General features: G+C 38.3%; 1 protein-coding gene across 3 annotated transcripts in view; it reads right to left on the bottom strand.

Annotated features, from left to right (window-relative positions):
- The window catches only part of USP53 (ubiquitin specific peptidase 53), a 75,782-nt gene extending 63,704 nt beyond the window's left edge, over positions 1 to 12,078 (bottom strand). The window contains exon 1 of one of the 3 annotated variants that reach the window (XM_014589578.2): positions 11,842 to 12,078. The gene's annotated coding sequence lies outside the window, so the exon portion shown is untranslated. Of the gene's footprint in view, positions 1 to 7,498; positions 7,539 to 11,841 lie in introns of those variants that run through there. The other 2 variants (XM_006153102.3, XM_027773670.1) reach the window with 2 other exon arrangements.
- Between the last annotated feature and the right edge of the window lie 82 nt (positions 12,079 to 12,160).

The following is a 12,160-nucleotide window of genomic DNA, read 5'->3' as shown; positions in this document are numbered from 1 at the left end:
GTGGGACATAGCAGAGGGTGGGGGATGGGGAATCAGGGATGGCAAGACAAAGGGCAAGGTATGCAGGACGTAAGAATTGGAAAATTATTTGCTGAGAACATATATGTGGATGTACTTGATTGAGACAATGCACAGTGTATTTTGGATGGAAAATTCATTTGTGTGTTGTGATGGTGTAAAGTGAATTAATAAATTAAAAAAAAAAAGAATTTTTATATTCATGAAAGACTTTCAGTCTGTAGTTTTCTTGTGATGTCTTGGTCCCATTTTGCCATTAGGGTAATACCGATTCTATAAAATGAACTGAGAACTGTTCTCCCGTCTTCTGTTTTCTGAAAGAGTTTGTGAAGGAAGATCTGCTATTATCCTTTCCTTAAACAACTGGTGTAATTCATTCATGGTGCCATCTTGAATTTCCTTTATGAAAATAGTTTAAATTATTAATTAAATCTCTTCACTAGAGACACTGTTCAGCTTCTCATTTCTTCTTCTTTTTTTTTTTTTTGGAGAGATTTTCACTGTAGGGTGCGTGCGCTCACCAGACAGACAGAGAGAGACATAGAGACAGAAAGCGAGAAATCACCCCCCAGGGGGGATGGTCACGCCGCAATCCCTTCTCCTCCATTCTCTTCTCGGGATCTTGGGCACGCACGCACACGCACCCGGCGTGAGTTTTAAGCCACCGGGTCTGGGACACGAACCGCGGTCGACTACGTGGGAGTCCAGCGACATAGCCATTACGCTAACTGCTGGTTCCCACTTCTCATTTCTTCTTGAGTGAACTTTGAAGTTTGTTTCTTTAAAGGAGTTTTTCTATTTCACATGTGAATTTATTGGTGAAAAGTTTAAAGTGCTCATATGTTGACCTTTGAATGGTTTTAAGATCCTCTGTCTGATATTGTTGATTTGTGTTTTCTCTTTTTTTGAATTGGTTTCCACTAAAAGTTTATCAATTTTATTGATATTTTCAAAGAATCAGTTGTGTTGATTTTTTTCCTGACTTTGTTTTCTGTTCTATTGGTATCCACTTCCTTATCATTCCTCCGCTTATTTTCAGTTTAATTTTCTCTTCTTTCCCTGTTTTGTTTTTGAATAAAAGTTTACATCAGTACTTTAACGAACTCTTTCTTTTCTAACATAAGGATTTACTGTTTTAAGTCTCCATCCAGTTTGCCTTTGCTGTATATCTGTCTGTTTTGCAATGTTTTCAGTTTTGTTCAGTTAAATGTAGTTTCAAATTTACCTTGTTCGGTCATTAAGTAGTCATTTCCCAAGCCTGGTGGAGTTCCTCTCCACATCCAGTATCCAGCCAGAGACTCAAAAGTGCCCCTTCTAAAGAGCACCAAAGTCTCTTATCTGTAAAGTTCTCTCCTCTCTGGTATTCTGCCCCATAAATTCTTGTCACATCAGCCTCCCTGACCACAGCTTAAATCAGATCCATAAAAATATTAATTAACCCCTCCCTGTAACTCAGCAACATTTAAATACACTGAGTTATATGGCTGGCCACACGGCCCAGTGGTTAAAAGAGCTAAATCCCAAATGACTAACTGTGCATCCTGGCCACTGCAGTAGAAAACACATGCACCCTACCTGTATGACCCATATTTTGACAGGAAGGAGAAATGGAGGAGAACTGCAGTGTGTCCACTCACTATTAGGGGAGTGCTTTTTCCCTGTACCTCCCTCCCCCCTCTCTCTCTGAAGAGTACATGTACCCTCTGGCAAAAGATAAATAAAAATAAATAAATAAGTACACTTGGTTATATTGGTAAATAGATCTAAACCTAATACTAAGAATTATCATTTTAAAATGAGATCAGGCGTAATTTCCTTTTGGCTAGTTTATAATAATTCCCATTTTAACAGCTTTGCATTACACATACTATGTAGTATAATAAAACATAGTTGCTTTGGGCTTAACGTAACATTTATAAGTCTAAAAAAATTTAGGCTTCTAATAACCAATAGTTTGACAGTTAGGATAACAATTCCAAACTCCCTCCCCTCTTAAGGTAAAATTAAATTTTTATGATTAAAGATATTCAGCACTTAAAACAATTCTTAGAGAAGACTGAGCAAGATTAAATTTAAATTCTGAGATGCTAAAAATGCACAATAAACCATTACTACACTGACTGTCAATGCTACTCAAATGTAAACACATGGGACATGTATTACAATTTAAAATCTCAATTTAAGGGACCAGCAGTTGGCATAATGGCTATGTTGCTGGACTCCCATGTAGTTGAACGGGGTTCGAGTCCCAGACCCGGTGGGACTCACATCAGCACATGTGTATGTGTGCCCAAGATCCCAAAAGGAGAATGGAAAAGGGATTGCCGCATGGCCATCCCCTGGGGGCAGGGGGGTGGGCGGTGATTTCTCGCTTTCTGCTTCTCTGTCTCTCTGTCTTTCCACTGAGCGCAAATGCCCTATAGCAAAAACCTCTCAAAAACAAAACAAAACTCAATTTAATATACTAATGGTATGTTAGCAAGTAACAAAATGCATCTACATTAATAAAAATGCATACATCTACATTAATAAAAATTTTCAAAGCATTACTTGAAAAAAATATTCACTAGGTACTCAATATATTCAAAGCATTAAGCCAGATCAATAAGAAAAAAAAGTCAATAAGAAAAAAATTCCTTGTACTCAAGAGATTGCAATCTAGCAGAGTAAAGATGACTTCCAGGTAATGTAAGTCATTATAACATGAAGCAAAATTTAGGAGCTTCAGAAGTTTTGTTTGTTTGTTTGTTTGTTTTTTTAAAGGCACTAAAAGAAATGAGACTATTTTTCATTTCAGCAATGGGTAAAACATCTCCTGAAGTCATTAATGGTGTCAATAGGATTCCAAGGAACAAAAAATGAAGAAGAGGAAGCAGGTATTTCAGGATAACTGATGCAGAATCCTAAGTGAACACGCAGGTGCATGAGCAAAGGTACAGAAAAGTATATATAAAACAGAATTGGTGAACAGTTCAGAGCCAACTGAAGCAAAGGAGCCCCAGTTGATGAGGGCCAAATTAAGAATGGAGGAATATAGATGTCATGGTAAAAGGTGATATACTTTATTCTGAAAGCAGTAAGGATAATATATTTCTGAGCAGCATAGCATAAATATGTAAAGACACACATTTCTTAAGAGTTAAAATATACCCTAGATATTATCTAACACAGTATTTTTAAAAACAAATGCTCATCCATTACTGAGTTTTGAAATCAATTTAAAGGCTTGGACAAGTATTTTTTTTAATAAAACAGAACAGAAAAACATTACTGTGCATCATTGGTAGCAAAGGCAATTTACTTTTCCCATCACACATATGCATAGGTGTACTTGGATTGTGATGTAAATCCTCTTTCTATGAGCCATGGTCTAAAAGGTATGAAAGACACTTAACTAGACAAATTTCTTATTTTAACAAGAAGACAGGTTTAGTAACTGACTCCCGTTTTCAAAGCTTATTAAGTGGTAGAATTAAAATTAGCAACTATAAAATTAGCAAATATATCCTCAGTGCCCATTTTAATGCTTTTACCTCTATAATAAATGAAAATAAATAAAAGCCTACGATCATTTGAGCTCTTCTTTTTAAGAGAGATTTTTGCTAAAGGGTGCATGCGATCATTGGAGAGACAGAGAGAGACAGGGAGACAGAATGTGAAAAATCACCCTCGAGGGGTATGGCTAAGTGGCAATCTCTTCTCTTCCATTTTCCTCTTAGGATCTTTGGTATACACATGCTTGACATGAGTTTTAAACCACTGGGTTCGAGACTTGAACCGTGGTCCACTACATGGGAGTCCAGCATTATGCCACCTGCTGGTTTCCATCTGAGCTGTATTAAACTTACTCTGTGACTGCTAAGAAAAACAATTTGGAAAGCGAAGATTTGGGGAGCAAATCAGGAAGATTACGAACACAGTAACCAAGAGAAAATTCTTATTTACTTGGGATTTCTAGGTTTTCTCTAATGACTGAACTTTTCTTTTTTGTCTTTTCACCAGACCTGGATTCTTGGTTCCTTTATATTCAAAGGTAGCAGTCTTCAAATTGGGATATGCACACCCAAGGAACCAAGGACTTTCCAAGAGTTTGAGAGTTTGAAGGCATAATTAGTTTCAAGGGAGTTAATCTCCAGATCTGCAACTTCCAAATGTATTTTCCTAAAACTGATCTGGCTGATGATGCATGAGTAGGTCTCCTCTCAAAGCTTTACTTCAACAATTGCTTTTTTCTTACTTTAGGAAAGAAAGGACTATAACCTTGCCTTACATTACCGTATTGGTTTTTTTCCCAAGGTTTACTAGAATACAAAAGCCTCACTAATAGAAATACTTGAGGTTTTACTTTTAGGTAACTAGATAGCAAGTAGAAGGGCAACAGCAAGCTGAAGCAATACAAAACTATTGCTCATTACATAAGTACCTTCATCTTTATAAAGTTGAAGGTTTATAGAAGAAAACATATAATTAAAGAACAAATACGCTTCGACATTGTGATTCTACAAATGAAAGAATTGGAAAAGATTGTAATAGTAAACTTATAAAAGCAGAAAACATTAAAATAATAATGAAAAATACTGTACCAGTACCCACAGAAACAGTAAATACTAAGGAATTTTGAAGTTTGATACTGTTTTGCTTTCTTTCTTTGTGTCCAGTCAAGAATTATGCTCTATTTTGTGTTGCTTTTTACCTACTCGCTAGTTTCAACTGGAAACTAACTAAAGAAAGACAAGAGTACATGTGCATCCAGAATGCAGAGTAGGTTTGCTAAGGAAGATGGATTATGGCAGTAGCTTTAAGACGTGATCTGCAGAAAATAATTGGGTCAAAGCAGAAATAATCTGACATTTCTGTGCCCAAAACTGAACTCTTGCTTTCTCTATGCCTTCTCACTCTTCTCAGCCAATGCCAACTTCATCTTTTCAGTTGTTCTGAACAAATACCTTGGTGTCATCTGTGATCTTCTTTCTCTCCTATCTTGGTCAGAATTTGACCACTTCTCACCATCTCTTTCACAATTCTAGTCTTTGCCAACGTCCCATCTTAATGGAAGTGCTGGAAAAGTCACCCAGTTGTCTCTTGGCTTCTATCCTTACAGTCTGTCTTCAAGAGAAGCCAAGAAAATCCTTTTAAAATTAAATCATAATGTTACTTCTCGGCTCAAAACCTTATAATGAGTTTTTATTCCATTCAAATTAAAAATGAAAAATAATCTACATAATGGCCTGTGAGGCCCTTGTCATGGTCCGTTTGGGCTGCTATAACAAAATGCATTAGGCTGGGTAATTTTTTTTTTTTTTTTTTTTAAAGAGGGATTTTTGCTATAGGGCACATGAGCTGACTGGAGAGACAGAGAGAAGAATGTGAGAAATCACACCCCCCGGGGGGGGATGGTCATACCACAATCCCTTCTCCACTTTCCTCTTGGGATTTTGGGCATATATGCACATGCGCCCAGCATGAATTTTAAGCCACCAGGTCCAGTATTCAAACTATAGTCGATTATGTGAGAGTCCAGTAACCATTATGCCATCTGCTGGTTCCAGACCAGGTAATTTTTAACGACAGAAATTTACTGCTCATAGTTTTGAAGGTTGGAAAGTCCATGATCAAGGTGCTAGCCCTTGGTGAGAGCTCACTCTGCTTCAAAGATGGTGCCCTTTATTTATTTATTTATTTTTAAGATTTACTTATTTTAAAAAAAATGTATTTATTATCATTATCCTTCAACTTTGACCAGAGGGAGACAGAGAGAGAGGGGAAGAGTTCAATAGCAAGCCGCCAGGTCTGGGTCTAGAACTGAGGTTGGCCACATGGGAATCCAGTGCCTCAACCACCATACCACCTGCAGGCCCCAGATGGTGCCTTCTTAGTATGCTCACAAGCAGAAGGGGTAAATAAGCTCCCTCTGACCTCTAAAGTCTTAGCTAACCCTATTCATGAGGGTGGAGCCCTCATCATCTAATCATCTTTCAAAGGCCCCACGTAATACTATTGCACTGTGGATCTGATATGAACATATGGATTTGGGGGTGGAGGGGTGATCCGCAAACTTCAGGCTCTAACAGCTCAGTATTATCACCCACTCGCTCATCTCTGAACACATCTCTAACTCGATGAGCTTTGTCTTTCTCCACACCTACCACATCAGCCTCCTTGTCGTTTCTGAACACACATCACGCAAATTCATTCTCTTGGCAGCCTTTGCACTGGTTATTTTTCTGCCTGGAATACATTTCCCCCTGAAAGCTACATAGCTTTACCCATCTTCCTTTCATAATGCTTTGCTAGGGGGGGAAAAAAAAAATCACCTTCCAAACGACATCTATACTTCTTTAAAATTGCAAACCACCATGATCTTCAGCTCACATTCCCAATTTCTCTCACCCTGCTCCACTTTTCCTTTTCTCGACACTTTCCACCTTCTAATACAATACTATATAGTTGATTTGTGTGTATTACTGTCTCTCCTCTAAGCCTCCTAGAATTTTGTAAAGTGAATTCCTAGAACAGTACAAAGTAGATAGTAACTACTCATTAAATATATCTGAATGAAGCTCAGCACCTGAAGTAAAATCTCAAACAACAAACCCTCTGAAAAACAGTTCTCCAAACAAAAAGGACCTAGGCACTAAGGGAAAGGGAACATTTCTCATCATCTGGCAGCTAGGCATGTCAGTACAATGCTGACAGGAGGTAGTATTATCTCAGGCCATGGGATGGCAACACCCTCTAGGAGGAAGAAAATCCCTAAGGCTCAAGCAACCTGCTCACCTTAATATGGGGTGGGGTGAGGGGCACCATGAGGGGCTAAGAGTGTATTAAGCCGGGGGAGGAGCTTAGCATAAAGTATCTGATAAGCAAAAACATGCCCTAATGGGCTCTTGACAAGGATGGAATCTATGATCTGACAGTGACCTCCTGATTTCCATTATTATTTATTCCTTCTTGGATAGCTTCCATCCAAATAAAACAGTACTCAATGACCCAATCATTAAAAATTTATCAGTGTTACCATTTATAAACGTAATCTATATAAAAGGTTACTTTGAGACCCACAAATCATGCCCTAATAAAGGCCTAAAACATAATAGGTACTCAACAAATGCAAGATAATAACATTATCTTCAGTGTATAATTTTTAACACTATAAACAATTTTTTAAAAGATATATTATATGCTGTATTCCATTTTGCTGTCTTTCTACGGTTCCTTAAATTGGTGTATCAAATTTAACTATAGTTCTAATCCAGATGGATGGGATCAAATAAATTAAAAAATGAAATGTTGATTTTAAAATCTGTTAATAAATCATTCTTACTAGATAATGAGCAATTTCATTTACAAAGCTATCTTATATTTTAAGAAAACTCAACACATGGGACCAGTAGATGGCAAAATTGTCAACGTCACTGGACTCTCATATAGTCAACTGCAGTTTGAGTCCAGGAGCCAGAGGCTTTAAACTCACACTTACCACATGTGTGTGCGTGCATGCTCAGAATCTTGAGAAGAGAATGGAGAAGTCACTGCAGCATGGCCATCCCTGGTGGGGGGCGGGGGGGAGTGATTTCTCACTTTCTGTCTCTTTCTGTCCCTCTATGAGCACAAGCACTCTATAGCAAAAAAAAAAAAAAAAAAAAACTCTCTCAAAAAAAGCAAGCAAGCTCAACACATGAAAAATCCCAATTTACAAAATGAATGTCTGGGAATATGTCACCTTACAAGTGAATTTGCCATGATCTTACATATTCACTTACAAGTCTCTGTAGACTAGGGAGGAGAGGGAAAAACTGAGTTGAAATGTTAGAATCCAACATGCAAGAAAGAAAAATAAAGCAGCTCTGAGATAAGAATGTAAGCAACAGAGATTCTATCTAGGAAAATTGAACCAATGTACAACTTTTTTTTTTTTTTTTGGAGAGGTTTTTGCTATAGAGCGCGTGCGCTCGCCAGACAGAGAGAGACATAGAGACAGAAAGCAGGAAATCACCCCCCAGGGGGGGTGGTCACGCCACAATCCCTTCTCCTCCATTCTCCTCTCGGGATCTTAGGCAAGCACGCATACGCGCCTGGTGTGAGTTTTAAGCCACCGGCTCCGGGACTTGAACCGCGGTCGACTACGTGGGAGTCCAGCGACATAGCTATTACACTAACTGCTGGTTCCCATGTACAACTTTTGAGAAAGATAACTCTAAACACCCCAATGACAGTTTTGATTCACAGAATCACATGATCAGTCAGCCATGACAAATCACTAGAGCACCCCAACCATGCCTTAATATTGCCCGTGTCTCTGAGTTCCTAAGCAAGCTCTCTTCTTTTCATTTCCATCTGGTTAGTATGCTTCTTATACGTAAGATGACAGTTCACATATCATCCCCTTCATATCCCTTAATTCTGTCTTCCCTCCACAGCAACACAGAATAAATCTCTTGCAAAGGAAAGTACAAAGTACTATGCAGTGGTAAGGAAGGGGAAGAAATCCTTTTTCCTGGATCAGAAGATACCTAATTGCTGTGGTGGGAAGTTGCAAGGGGAATTACCAAGAGAATTAAAATCTTGCAAAGGATGAATAAAAAAAAAAAAAAAAAAGACTATTTTTATCTTTAAAAAGTACAAGCAATTAGAAAAGGAATAATTCATACTTTGCACTACTTTCACACTGTCTTCCTAATTTCTCAATGTTTAGTGCTGGCACTAAGCCCTTAGCATACAATAATAGCAAAATAAATATTTAGTAAAGAAATGTGCTGGCTTGGAAAAGCAAAAGAGTAAATGAAACTTCCAAAAGAAGAGTGTTTCTTGAAACTTATTTTGCAGGCTAACATGTAAAAAATAAAAGTATAATTATTTTCAGATTAATTTTACAAATACCATGACAGCTCAGATAACAGATTTTGTTTACTGAAACAGATAAGACGTTGAAATAAATTTTATTTTTTGATGAATTTTAAAAATAAACATGAAGCAACTTTTCTAAAATCTCATCTAAAACAAAAATTCTTAAACCAGATGCAATGGTTTGTTTTCTGTGTGTCAAATAAGAGTGTCAAAAAGAAAACCAATTATACTAAAATTCAGTTCTAACCACAGACTACTGCTTGAATCATGGACCTTTAGTTTAAAAAAATTTGATAGAAGATATGCGTTAACTTGGAAAGCACAGAACAGATTTATTTTTGGTCTAAATATTTTATGTACGTAATGTAGCTTGAGTATTCCTACTATTAATTTACAAAACTCTGGGGCCAGCAGGTAGCAGTTGAGGGTGCTGAACTCTCATATGGCCAACCATGGTTGGAGTCCCAGATCTGGAGACTTGCTTTCTCATTTTCCCTCTTTTTCTCCCTCTCTGGTCAACTAAAATAAATAAATGAAGTTAAATAAAATAATTCTTTAAAAAAACCCTCATAATAACATGCCAAGATTAGGATATTATAAAAAGTTGAAATAAGTTGGTAATTTTATCCAAGTTGAACAGGCTGCATCCAATTCTTGTTCCTAATAGGTACATACACTATAATGTAACCCTTTCTAAAATCATTTCATCAGTACAAAACTAATGATAATATGCTAATGCTACATTTGTAGCATTTTCAATTTCTATTTAACTCTTCAAACATTATATAAAATGAGCACACTTCCTTGAAACAAGAACTTTGGGCATGAGGGGGACTAAAAGGACAATCTTGTTGGCCTTGGCATAACGTAACTAGGACACTTGGGACAGTGTGTTCAAAATCCATCTAGATACAATATATGAGCCACCTCACTTTCTATAGGTTAAGAATTTAGAAATGCCTTATAGTTAAAGCTGTCAAATAACAGACTCTGCTAAGTATTTTGATAACTAAACATCTTTGTAAGATAGCTTAATCTACCACTTTGCAACGCTCAAATATATATTTGGAAAGTTGTAGAGCAAAGCAGTCTCCTCCAGACCAGTAGGTGAACATATTATTTTCCCTGCTGAAACTATTGGAAGGGGGTATGGTGAGTGAGCCAAGTAGTTCCAGCAGAAAAAATAAATCTGATTTTGGCTTGGAAAAGTACACACCACTTTAAAATAGGTAAGCGTTTTCATTTTTTTAAGTTCTGTCTTGCTGCAGTCAACTTCTAAACCATATGGTACTAAAATTGTATTTCTTGATACTACTCAGTTTAAAATAAACATTCGCCACTGAACAACACAGACTATCTTCAATCGCAACACATACTGAAATCAGAAGAGTATTGTTATTTTTTCTCTTTGAGGAAAATAAAGTGGGTAGAAAAATGTATATGCCACATTAAAATAGTTATCTTTCTAAACCTTTTTGTATCTTTTAGGAAAATGATACCTAATATCAGTGGATTGATTAGTAGTGTGGTCTCATAAACTGTAACACTACATCTTTAAAAAAAATTTTTTTAAAGTCACAGGGAAAAGAAAAGGCCTGTTCTTGATCCCTAATTTTTTACATTTTTAGGAAACTGCTCATAATTACCAGTTTTATGAACAAATTTAAGTAAATTGCTTTCATGGTTTATCATTACTAATGATGGACCTAAACAAATTGTTGAAAGGACTTCATTTTAAAGCCTTGAAAATGTAAAACTAAACCTTGTCTTTCACACTATAATTAACTCCTAACAAGAGTGAGTTGTCTCTTTGGAATTCTTATGACAACAGCAAAAATGTCACATATTACTTTTGCTGAATAATTTTTTTTTTCTTTTTAGTTGTTGTTTGCTTTCAATTTCTTTTAAATAGAATGAAGAACCTTTGTCTAACTACCATAGAACTGAACAGCAATAAAACTACCATGCTATCAATTTAACTAGAAATTCATTTCCATCACAATTTTATGTTAGCAACTTGCTATTTCTTTTAAGTAGTAGAAATTAGCAAGCCTTTTTTAAAAAAAAAAATTAATTACAAACGAATGAGGTACTAATCACAAAGAACTTCCTAAGTTTACTGTTAAACATACTTCTGAAATTTACACTTCAAAAGATAGCCTTGAAAAATTCCTTGCAAAAATATGTATTTTTTTTCTCCAGATAAGGCACATTGGGCAAAATGTGCTAACAGATAAAGCCTTGTAGGACATTTTGCAAGTACTAATCAGACTTTGCATTGAGAAAGAAAACCTGGTAGCGGGATAACAAAAACAGGACGAGCTCAGATTGCAGGCTTTAACAACTCTCCCTATTACACCTGTGCAAGTACTTCCTGTTCTCCTGCGCTGTTTAAAAGTAGTTTGGTAAATGTCCCATAAGCTGCAGTTTAGAAGCTAAATATTAACTTTATATATCATGACTACCACCGAGAAAACACCAGCCCCGAGATCCTCACGAATACAATCTTCATTTTCCAAGGAAGGAACACAACCATCCTGGATCCCTTTAAAAAGCTCTGTGTCCAGAAGAAGCAGGCGTTTAAGTAAGCTTAATATTCAAAACCCCGATGCGCTAAGAGACCCCTCCCCCGCCTCCCCAAAGCAGGACTCCGGAGTCAGCCCGGTCCCCGCCCTCACATCAGCAGCAATAACAACCACGACCCAGTGTGTCCAGCAGCTCCTCCCGCCCTGCGCGCGCCTCCAGCCTGGCCCGGGGCATTTCGGCCAGGACTGGGATCGGCAGGAAGGGTGCGAAGGGCTGCGTGACAACGGGCACTAGAGCTGCCCAGCAAAAAGCCTAGAGTCTGCCCCGAAAGCAAAGGGTTAGGGAGGTCGCGGAGCTGCGATGAAAGAAACGTCCGGGGCTGGAATGGGTGTCCCAATCAGGCCCTAGGGGTGGTTGGATCTCCACCAGGGGATAGTTTTGGAGACTTACCTTGAGCTCTGCCCTCCCCGCGCGAGGAGTGTGCGGTCCAGGTAGAGAACTCCGGGCCTTTTCCTCCCACAGGCTACCTCTTGCTGGCCCAGCTCCGCCTCACGCTGACACCCGACCCACACACGGACAGCTGCCACCTCGCAGTTCCGCGGGGAACTGGAGCAGGAGCGGCCGGCCTCCGCCGCCCAGAGCACGACCCTGTGCGCGGAGCATGCGCACAAGCACCAGTGCCCGGAGCCCAGTCAGGGCAGTGACACCTGCGAGCCACAGGTCCCTGGGCCCCGCCCCTCTCTCCGCCTCGAGCCCCCGCCCCCTCGGC

This window comes from Tupaia chinensis, unplaced genomic scaffold (genome assembly GCF_000334495.1).
Source record: "Tupaia chinensis unplaced genomic scaffold, TupChi_1.0 Scaffold000362_1, whole genome shotgun sequence".
NCBI classification, from domain to species: Eukaryota; Metazoa; Chordata; class Mammalia; order Scandentia; family Tupaiidae; genus Tupaia; species Tupaia belangeri.
The sequence above is the reverse complement of the archived record's forward strand: the minus strand, read 5'-3'. Positions and strand labels throughout refer to the sequence as shown.